This window comes from Coptis chinensis, chromosome 4 (genome assembly GCF_015680905.1).
Source record: "Coptis chinensis isolate HL-2020 chromosome 4, ASM1568090v1, whole genome shotgun sequence".
NCBI classification, from domain to species: Eukaryota; Viridiplantae; Streptophyta; class Magnoliopsida; order Ranunculales; family Ranunculaceae; genus Coptis; species Coptis chinensis.
Genome location: NC_141459.1, coordinates 16,169,971 through 16,180,955, shown reverse-complemented (window position 1 = coordinate 16,180,955; position 10,985 = coordinate 16,169,971).

Sequence of the window (10,985 nt, the reverse complement as noted above, 5' to 3'; positions counted from 1 at the left end):
TAATCTTGAAAGAAAACCTTAAACATAAACAACTTAAAGCGGCAATCATTGACACTACCTCTTTTTTTGTGTGTTAGATGTGGTATGGTGGTTGAACAAAAAAAGAAGCATATCAAAACCTAATTATCCCTCGAATAAGTAAAAGATGAGTAGGGTATCGTTCCACTTTTAAGTGTATGTTATGTGAAGAAACGAGGATTTGGAAAGGGGTTTGAGGGATTAAAAACTAATGTTGTAGAGATTGTAGATTCTAATGCTAAACTAAGCTAAACTAACTAAACTATTGAGAATTTATAAGAGAGAGAATTCAAGAGATTAGAATCCACCAATACTTTTGATCTATGACCTTCTGCTTCATGGTTGTTCTTACAAGTAGACTACAATTAGGCAATCGAGCAAGTGCCGATGCCCTCTTGGACGAAACATCGTTAACAATTAACTCTACTTAAGGTTGTTCCTATGTTTATGCTATTAATATCTTCTTCCCTTTTATGTAAGCTCGGGCAGCCATTCAATGTATTACCAAGAGCAACATCAAGGAGTACTTCCTAATTTTGACCATTCAATGAATCACCACTTAAAAGGCAAACACAAAAAATACTTCCCCTAGGAAGCCCTCCACTGAGCTACCCTTCTAGGGCAACACAAAGAATACTTCCCTAACTCTAAAGAATTACACTACTAGAAGAAAAGTAAAGAACACTAGCATGATATTAATATTGCAAAACATAAACCCTATTCTATACTTCCATCCCCCTGGTGTGGGCAATGGAACTAATAACTATAAACATAAAGAACTAACCTTTGATTGAAGAACACCATGAACCGGAAGAATCATTAAACCTTAAGACTGGCTTCATCTCCTCCTTGAAGGAGAAGATTAGCCTTCCATAAAGAAGGAAGAACAAGAAGAAGAAGAGTTGAAGAACATAAGACTAGAAAGACTAATTTATTAAGACTCGACTAGTTAAAACCGATCTTTTATTATTAATCTCTCTCGCCTCAAGTTAGGAGACAAGAATATAAGTGAATTGGCCCCAAATACATGAGGCACTTAGGTCCTCTATTTATAGGGGTTACAATGAGTTCAAGAAGTATTCCAAACCGTCATTTGTTTCCTAATACAAATAGGTTTTTTTTCGTGAGTCCGAACTTCGTCTTCAAAAGCGGAGAAGGAATTGGCTACGTGTCGATTCATGCGATTGGATGCATTATTCATGCGTCCCGGACTTAATCAATGCGTCACGGGCGCTCTATTTATCGTCCCAGGACGACTCAATCGCCCCGGGCGCTCGATACATCGTCGGGGCAGATAAGCCGATTTTCTTTTCTCTACGCTCTATCCTTCTATCATCTTTTGCGGGCTTTGGTCCAAACAACGAATCCTTTGGCCTTGGGCTTCCAAATAGACTTTAAAATAGGTCTAAGTCGAATCTTTAACAACTCCAATTCCTTGGCCTTCTCCATGATTGTCCACGGGCCTCCCATGTGATCCTTAATGCTCCGAATTTCTTCGTTTTACCCCATTTTCTCTAATATTCTACAAAACTCTCTTTTTCACCTGTAGAATCTTAAAACACAACTTATAAACACTATTAGTCCACTAAGATGGCTAAACAAGAGGCATAATCGAGGGTTAAATAGCACTTTTTGAGCACTTATCAATCTTCTAACTCTTTTGTGTTTGTATTTTGAGCTTAATACCATCTAGAACTCGATAGCATTGGTCGTATATTAGTAATTGACTATAATAAATAATAATAAACTGAAGCTGGGAGGGACTAGATCAATGGTTGGGGCCTGTTTCACTGAAAACAAAAGTCTGTCCTGGAATCTTTGTCACCACTGTGCAAAGAGCATCATTTGCCGAATGGACAACATATTGTGTTAGAGTTATCTATCACTCTTTTTTATTTCTTTGAAAAAAGGAATTGAGTCAATTGACATTTACCTTGTAGCTTTAAAGCTTTTCATGCTTAGATGTTAGGCTAGGGTATTGGCATTGGTTTTTTCAGGTTCCGCTATCCAACCCTTCTAACATGAGTTGGTATGCAATGCTTACAGTGTTAACATAGGCAGCTATGGTAGTGTTATTTAAATTGTCTGTAGCATAATATCACTAGTTAAATATTTAATTTGTCTTAGTTGTGGGCCTCGGGTGCTTGAAGTTGTGCTCTAAACTTTATTTTAGTTTGAGTTGGATATGATATGGTGTCAGTTTTAGTAATGCAACATATAGGTTGAATGTCCTACCTCTGCTAAGGTTGCCTTGCAGCTCTGTTTTTGGGTCTGCCATAAGCTTCACTGATATGCTGGTTTAGCATATCCCTTCTGCCAAGGAAGTTGTGTCTAAAAAGCTTGAGCACATACACAAGACCTCAGCAAGACTTTTTAGTTTTTAAGGGAGTGAAAAATTGTAATCCTTTTGGTCGTCCCATGGTTAAGGTAACCAAACTTTATCCTGAGTATGCCTCTAGCGTATTTGACGCTTTAGGTAGAGTTTGTGAAGGTGAGATTCAGACTATACAAACTATGTGTGTACAGAGTGAAGGTTATTAATCGGAAGACAAATAAGACATGACAGCAAAAGAAGTAACAATTAATGTTGTGGGTTTATCAAGCCCGTTACCACATTCGTGTACCTAAATTAAAGCTCATCTCCTTCTGCTTTATGGGTAGTGATTGAAGGCATTGAGGCTTCAATAATGAAAACTGCTACACCCTGCAATATGAAGTATGACAAATAGGCTTACATAATTAGGCCTTTGCTTTTCAATGCTCTTCCGTTTGTCAAGACAGCAACAGAGCCTTTGAACCTGACCAAGTGACCAAAAAATGGTTGAGTATTTAGGTGTTAGTTGGGGAGTTATATTGGATTGTATAACGAAGGACCTTAGGGAGCTCTATTCTAAAGTGAGGCTCAACTTTATATCAGTGTGTATTTCTGTTTTATATATCGACATGATTTTTTAACTTGAAGTTTACAACTATATATGGTGTTTTTCTAGGTGCCTGATCCAGTGATGTATTTTGGAGAGTGATATCTGAGTAATGTTTGAATGTTAATAGAGTTTTAAAGGTATTTCTCTTCCGCCATCTTTGAAAAATTGACAATTTAGATTACCTATTCTCATGTTTACAAACATTTTGTCATCGTGTTTCTGGACTCACAACTAAGTATTTATGGCCGTTGGTACTGACCATAAATGAATGTTAGTTATGATAAAAGCTCTAAAAGTTGACACCCCATAAATAACTTTCTACAATAAAGATGAAAGCATAAGATTGTTTCCCTTGCTGTGCACCTTTTTCAAATTATTTAGTGGTAGAGGAAAAAAGGGGGCTTCTATTTAGTGGTTTTTAATCAATTAGTCATTGTTTTTGTGATCTCTTATTGGAATTGATCTTTTGTGTATTGGTTGTTTTTGGTATATGTTGATCATCTTATCGGGTTAAATAAGATAATTATGATTTAAAAGATCTGCTTTTTTGTTTCAGATTATGTGGACTCCTTGATGTACTCATGAATGGGAAGGTTCGATCTACTATTGTTATTGATCGTGTAACACCAAAGGCAATTCACGAGAACCATTTTTCTTTATCGCTTAAGAATGATTAGAATCTTTTTTTCTTTGATATGGGCTATGCTTTCCATATTTATTAGTAATGCAAGTACATAAAATTGAGCTGGAGATTATCTAGCCAGGGATTGACATTAACATAGACCATTGAGACAAAATATTGTTTTCATATGTAGTTTTCTTGCTTAATGCGTTTGATATATGAGTCCTATCAATCTTAATTTCAAGATGAGGACACAAGGCCACCTAGCAGAGTGAATCATGGGAGATATGAAGCATATAACTCCTATATGACATTGGCAACTAGATATGCTGCATTAGGTGCTCCTACATTATATGATCACCCAGCAGCAACTTATGGTAGTAAGCCTAATTACTGCTTTGTTTATGTGAATGCTTGGAGTAACTTTAAATGTATCGAATAGCAAGTTCAATTAATTTGTTGACTTTGTTAATGGGGTAGGAGTACTGTTTGAATCATTGAGAGGATTGGGCGAAAAAAGATCTTTGTTGGCAGGCTCCCGCAGGAGGCTAGCGCTGATGATATTCGTCAGTATTTTGGCAGATTTGGTCGTATCTCAGATGTTTATGTTCCAAAGGTTTGTGCACATGTTTAACATTTCTAATATTAAATTGGCACTCAACTCCCGTTGCCTACTAGTTACCTTGGGAGGTTGGGCCCAAGGTATTTGATTCAATTCACACCTTCACCGTTATGGGGAAAGGGCATAAGTTCTAATGATTAAAAAATATGATAAATCCCACTTATCTAATTACCCATTTATTGCACAACCCAAAGAGAACTGGTCATCGGGGTTTTGGTTTTGTAACTTTTACTGAGGATGCTATGCAGGGTGTGTTTCTCGAAGGTCTCATTGAGATTTGTGGACAACATCCCTTGTTCTCTATTGTTTTGCAGATTATGTCAAGGAAAGTTAGGAATCTATAGAATAAGAACTGTGTAATTTTACCATAATGTATCATATACCATCAACAAAAAAATACAGCAAGCTAGCCATCTATGCTCTTCAATGGATGGTCCATTTCAAGTTCTACCAATGACACTATTAAATGGACACAACTTTCTCTCTAAATTTTATAGTATCATATTTTATCTTCATTACTTATTTTAGATTTTAAGTTATATATTGGTCTTACGTTGTTTTTTTTTTTGTTAACAACAGTTTCAAATCTGATTTCGAATTGGGCAAAAGGCAGAGCTGATTAACATCATTTTGTAAAGGATTTGTTGATAATTTTGTGAATTGAATAGACCAATGCGTTTTCTTTGTAGTGACATTTATAGGATTTGAGTTTCTTCCTAAATATTTTGTGAATTGTCTCCCTCAATTTAAGCCAGTTGTAAGCTAACTTTATTTATTGAAATTTGACAACATTTAAATAGTGTATACTCCTCTGTCTAATAAATTTTGTTTTGTGCTTTTTTATCACTTTGTATTGCGTACATTCATATATACTCTGCGGTAATTTTTATTTGTAATTCACGTGCTTTGGCACGTGCACTTTTTCTAGTGTTATTAATGGTGGCCACCTTTTTTGCACACAAGTAGGGATATTATTAATAACTAGTATATAACCCGTGCCTACGACATTGTTTCAAATTAGGCCCAAAAGAACCCCAACATACCGAAAGATAAAAGCCTAGCCCATAAAGCCATTGTTGACCAAATCAATAATGAACTAGTACTGTTGTGTCCAAATAATAAACTGCACATACCCCATAAGTCTTTGGATCCGCCATATCAGAAGTTGTGAGGGAAGATTGTAGTCGTTGGATAGGGCCCCACACTAACCTGTATTATTAGATAGATAATTAAAGAATGTAACATCGAGCTAGAGAGAGCATTACATGCCAGGTTAAACTTAAGACTAAAAACAGCCTAATCAAATCTATAGTAGGTCATGTGAGGACATTATATATTGGTGATGAATAGGGGTCTACGTTTGTGCTCCAAATTGTTTCTCCCATAATCATAGTAGCTCCCTTCTTTGCGGCTGCATCAACACCAAAATTGGCCTCTCGCAATGTATGTGAGATGTACTAGTGATCGAGTTTTTAAGCTGCCCTCTTCCATCTTGCTGTTAAGGTCCATGAAATGGAACCTTTCCTGAAAGAGAGAACTGCTAGCATTAAGTCACTTTCCAACCATAGCCTCCTCAAGTTGTTCTCGACAACTTTTTCCATTGCCAGAACAATTGGTGTACATTCGGCCACATAGTTTGAGGTGACTCCCATTCCATGTGCAAGAACCGCAAAAAAAAAAACCGAATTGTGATCTCTGATGCATGGAAGTTGCTGATTTAACCAATGTTGTGATACCTTATATACGTTTCTAAGATCTACATCTACAATCTCACGACAAACATTTGTAAATTTGCACTTGGACATTATAATTTCAAACATTTTGGCTGTCTTCTTCATTGCGAATATGCCCTAGGGCAGCATGGTTCTTTTTAGTCATCCATGTGTTTACTTCTAAATTGAAATCTGGAACTTCAATTGAAGATCAATCTCGACATCAACAGGAACTTGACCTTCAACAAATCGAGAAATCAAACTAGTTGTTCCTTTGTTGATATATATTCACAGAACTTCTCTTCCCACTCCTTTCAGAAGCTATTAAAGGTGCCCCATTTTCCTCAATTCTATGATTTTTATGCTTTTGTCTTGGAATTTAGAATGATTTTTCTATTCAGTTAAGTGATTTGTGATTGTTTTAATTAGGGGTGAAAAAAAGGAATATTTTTGTATTGTAATAGACTTGTTTTTTTTTAATGAGAGTATGTCCTTGTTGTTGATTTTGCAATTCTAGTCTTCTGTTTCGTTTCTTGTGCTACAACAAACCAGTTTTCACAATACGCAGACTTCACGATTATATATGTTATTCTATTTTTCTTAATCTATCTATTTGCACTCTGTAGGAATTACATTAATTTCTAGTATGCTCAATCAGTATGCCAATACCCCCGACATGGTTGTTTTTTTTATATATATACTATGGGATCAAAGTAAGAACAAATACTATTTAGAAGGTCAGTGCACTAGTTTGATTATTCGCTAAGTGTTTTAGTAAATCTTTGACTTGGTATTGTTCAGCACATATGTTAGTAGTTCAACCAGCTATACAGGAAAAACTATTTTGTTGTATTAGTTCTCTTGTGTTTGTAGTTTCTGGATGTGCATGTTGAAATATATGTTGGTAAGACTCACTGTTCCTTATGGATTATTACAATAGCTTTTAACTACTGCGGCAATATATTGGATTTTAGGTTACAACCCCTAATTAAAACCCCCAATTTCAAAAACCTTAATTTCTTTGGATTAGTGGTTCTCATAAATTGATTTTGGATTTTGCTTGGATTTTGCAATTTACAAATTTGGGGATCTTATGTAAGGTTCGGGCATCACCCGATGTGGACGTTTTGCATAACAGTGGCAAGGTCTAATCACATTGATTTATTTGAATTGACTAATTTGTTGCTTGGGAAATCAGGAAAACCAAATTTCGTACGTACATGCTTCTTATTTATGCTTCTATGGTCTAGTCATCTTCTTGATGTCGAATCCTCAACGAACCAGAGAAGAAAATCTTGAGTAGTGCAGAAGACAAGTAAGCATTCTTTTCTCCTTTTTCCTTGTGTCCTCTCCTTATAAATTGAGGCTCTGAGTACGATTTTTTTCATTGTTTCAATGTTGTTTGTGTTGGTAATATTTTATATTTAAGGAATTTTTTTTTCATCAAGATGGTTGTTAAGACTTATTTCTTCTATCTGATCAATTTGGGAAAGCCCTTGCTTACATCAGTGTGCTCTCTCTCTCTCTCTCTCTCTCTCTCTCTCTCTCTCTCTCTCTCGAGATGGTTTGGCTAGGATGACATTCTTATCGTGACATCTTTATCGTGACATCCCTCTGTTCACGTCCTTAAATCCCGACCGAACTCAACAAAACACAAAATAGAAATTACGAAGGGTTTCCTCTCTCTCCTCCTCTCCTATTTCTCTCTCCAACACCGAAATCGAATTCTCCAAAATCGAATTCTCCATTGAAGCTCCTCCAAAATCGAAGGCTATGTCTCAGTTATAGCTTCTGTTGCCAAACCAGAATCCCTGAGAGACTGGGGGGCTCTGAATTTTACCGTGTCAAGTGACGACCATTTCTATTTACGTATATAGGTCAGTGAATGGCGCATGTGAATTTATTGTGTGTTAAGTAGTCTAAATTACTATGTTGTTCAATAAAACTGTTAATACTTGCGCCATACATGAAAAGAAAGAAAAAATTATACTCAATAAATTCTACAATATAATTGATATGGAAGAATTTAAGAGTAACAGAGAAGAAGGGCGGGGCAGTGGTGGAATGGGCATCAAAGAATACTAATTTGAACTTCAGTGGTTTAGCCATTAGGCGATAGCGGAATGTGTTGATTATCAAGAAACAGCTTGTTGTTTCTCACTGTGCCATAAAAATTATCAATTAGTAGTGAGCATTGTTTATTTTATCAAGCTTATTATTATAACAGTATGAAAAGTGTCAAAATGAGATTTTTCTGATTATTAGTAGTGGGCTACTATGACTTGATAGTTATGATGCCATGAACTATCTTATATTTTTCTATACGGGCCGTTTTCTATATACAATATACTTTTCTATGTTATCCCATTGTTCTTTACCCTATAGCCTTGTCCACATCATGTATATATACACTATTAACACTCATTTTGTTTGTTTGTCAAGATGGAAATGAAGCAGCACTATAATGTCAATTTTGTCGTTGTCTGTATTCTGTGTTTTTTAACTTCAAGATTGCCGTGTCTAATATTTGAAGAAGCTATTTCTATGGTGATTCTGGTTCCTTTTTGTATAATGAGTTGTGATTAAAACTAAGTTACATTGACACGGATAGGTGCGTCCGTATTCAACACGGATATGAAGTGTCTGACATGGCGAAATTCCAAAAATTGAGTTATATCACATACAATATGACATGAAAATACGTATCCGGCACGGATTATTTTTGAAATATGGTGTGTCCATGTTATATAGGATTAAAATAGTGAGTTACTTTCATACAGCCATTCAAATAACAAAATTTAGAAAAGATTAACAATTTTTATAGGAGACCTGTGGCTCACCCGTTGTTTTTTCTTATTCTGCTTATTTGGTACAAGTGCTGATTTGTGAGAGCTTTCTTACTTCCTACTAATATATTTCTATATCTTATATTGCTTGTCTAAGTCAAACGTATGGAAAGAAAGAAGAAGGATACCATGTCCACATTGTGTGATCTGTGGAGGTAGCGGGAGAGTGGACTGCCGATACTGTCAAGGCAAAGGTCACTGCTTTTTTTTTCCCGCGACAATCACAAAGGCTGCAGCATTTCAGCCGAGTTCGATAGCTTTGAAGATTTTAGTTTTGAAGATTGCAATTACGACAGATTTGCTTTGAAGATTGTAGTTTGAGACTTTGAGTTATTTGTTTACGTGTTGATGTCACCTCGGTCTTTGCAAGAGCTTTTTGTACACTAAAATAGATGGTATAATATCAGCTCTTCTCGAATGTTATAGAGGCTTTTCCTTTTTGCCTTTTTCTGTGACAATAATTATGTAACGAAACTCAATGACATGTTTCTCTTGTAGGCTTAAACAACAATGAGCTGGTAGTGTATGAGATTTTGATCAGTTTTGTGGTTAGGATGTTATTTTAAAGTTCTTTTTTTCAAGTTATTTCTTGGCGGGTTCATACTTTAAAATTTTGGTTCTGCTGCAGTTAGGTAAAATATGCTTGGGTATTCATTAGTGCTTTTCTGGTGCTTCATTGACATTAAGCAGCAACATCCTTTTGTTTTTTAAGCTGATGTGGTGAAAAAATAGTAGTTCTAACTCTACAGTGGTTCTAACTTCTGAGTAGGTAGCCAGCTCGAGACTTTGTGTAAACATAGTTGACGAGGAGATTCAATAAAAACTCTCCTTTTTCCATGGATTTGGTTAGACTGAACGAAACAGAACGCATGCTTGATGAGAGGGCTCCAGCCTCCAGTGATCCACAGCGTGCATGAACCATAAGATCAATAGAATGACATCGTTTTCCTTTTCTTGATCTTAGCGCAGCACTTTTTCTGTTTTATCCTAGAATTACATTTTCTCCTATAAAATATAATTAAGTTTTACTTATTATTATGTGCGTAGTGATGGCCAAGGATAATCTCAGACGCCACGGAAGACCTGACTTGTCAAAGAAATATAATCATTAAATCACGAAGTCCATTTCATCCCCATTCTTCGACAAGTTCATTCAAAGTTGTTTTGGGTCATCACAAAATAATACATAAACTTTCAGAGACATGCTGAAATTGCAAAAACTATATTCCTTCAGTGATTACAGTTCAGTATCAAATATGCAGGCCTAGAGGTAACAAACTCTCCCCATAAATCTGAGTATATTACATTAGTCCAAAACCGTATTTGATAACTGGATTTCATCCAACTTTTTAAGCTACGAAGATGCAGACTTAATAGTATACCACACCTCCTAGAACTCAGGTTAGAACCCAACCATCGACCATATGTCTTCACCTGCGAGTCATAAATATGAAAACTATTGTGTGCTTCAGACTTGTGACGCCAAAATAGATCCCATGGTCACGAACACTAGACACAATCCCGAAGTGGAAGATGCTTTTGTTTCAGTCTAGTGAGATATGATATCAAACTAGACGAGCTCTTGACACAATCTGCAGACTTGATGATTCACTCAGATTGTCACAGGTTCCAAGTTGACCATCACTTTCAATCCAAATATGACTTTCAATCCAAAACAAGCTAGCAGAGTCTGTGCTATCGTTCATAGGACAGCTCAAGCGCCTACATTTCTCATTCCATTAGAATCTTGTAGTAAAACATATGCCACCGGATCAGCCGGACATCGCATTGGCGCGAGAATTAAACAAGCAAGTGACCACAATGAAGTTTGACGGAAATATGAAGTTATCGGTTTTCTTTGTTCCTACTCATGAGTCAGGACTATAATAACCAGATTGTTTATTTGTACCTCTTACAAAGAGCAAGTCCAAGTTATTTATTTGTACCTCTTACAAAGAGCAAGTCCAAGTCCTGCACCATCATTAATCCGATTTGGTCCACTACCGATTGTGCAAATTTAGTAAAAGATGTGGAATATATCGTGGACTGATTCGCAAGACGAGAATCTTTAACACCGCAAATAAAAAAACATGTGACAATGTAAATTAACGTGCAACATAAAAAGAAACGAAACGTCTCAGCAATTGCCGTTTCACCATGTTAATGAACATTAACTCCTGTAACATGTCTATCAGAAACACTTCATAGTATATTTGAAGTTCAAATTAGTATTCTTTGATG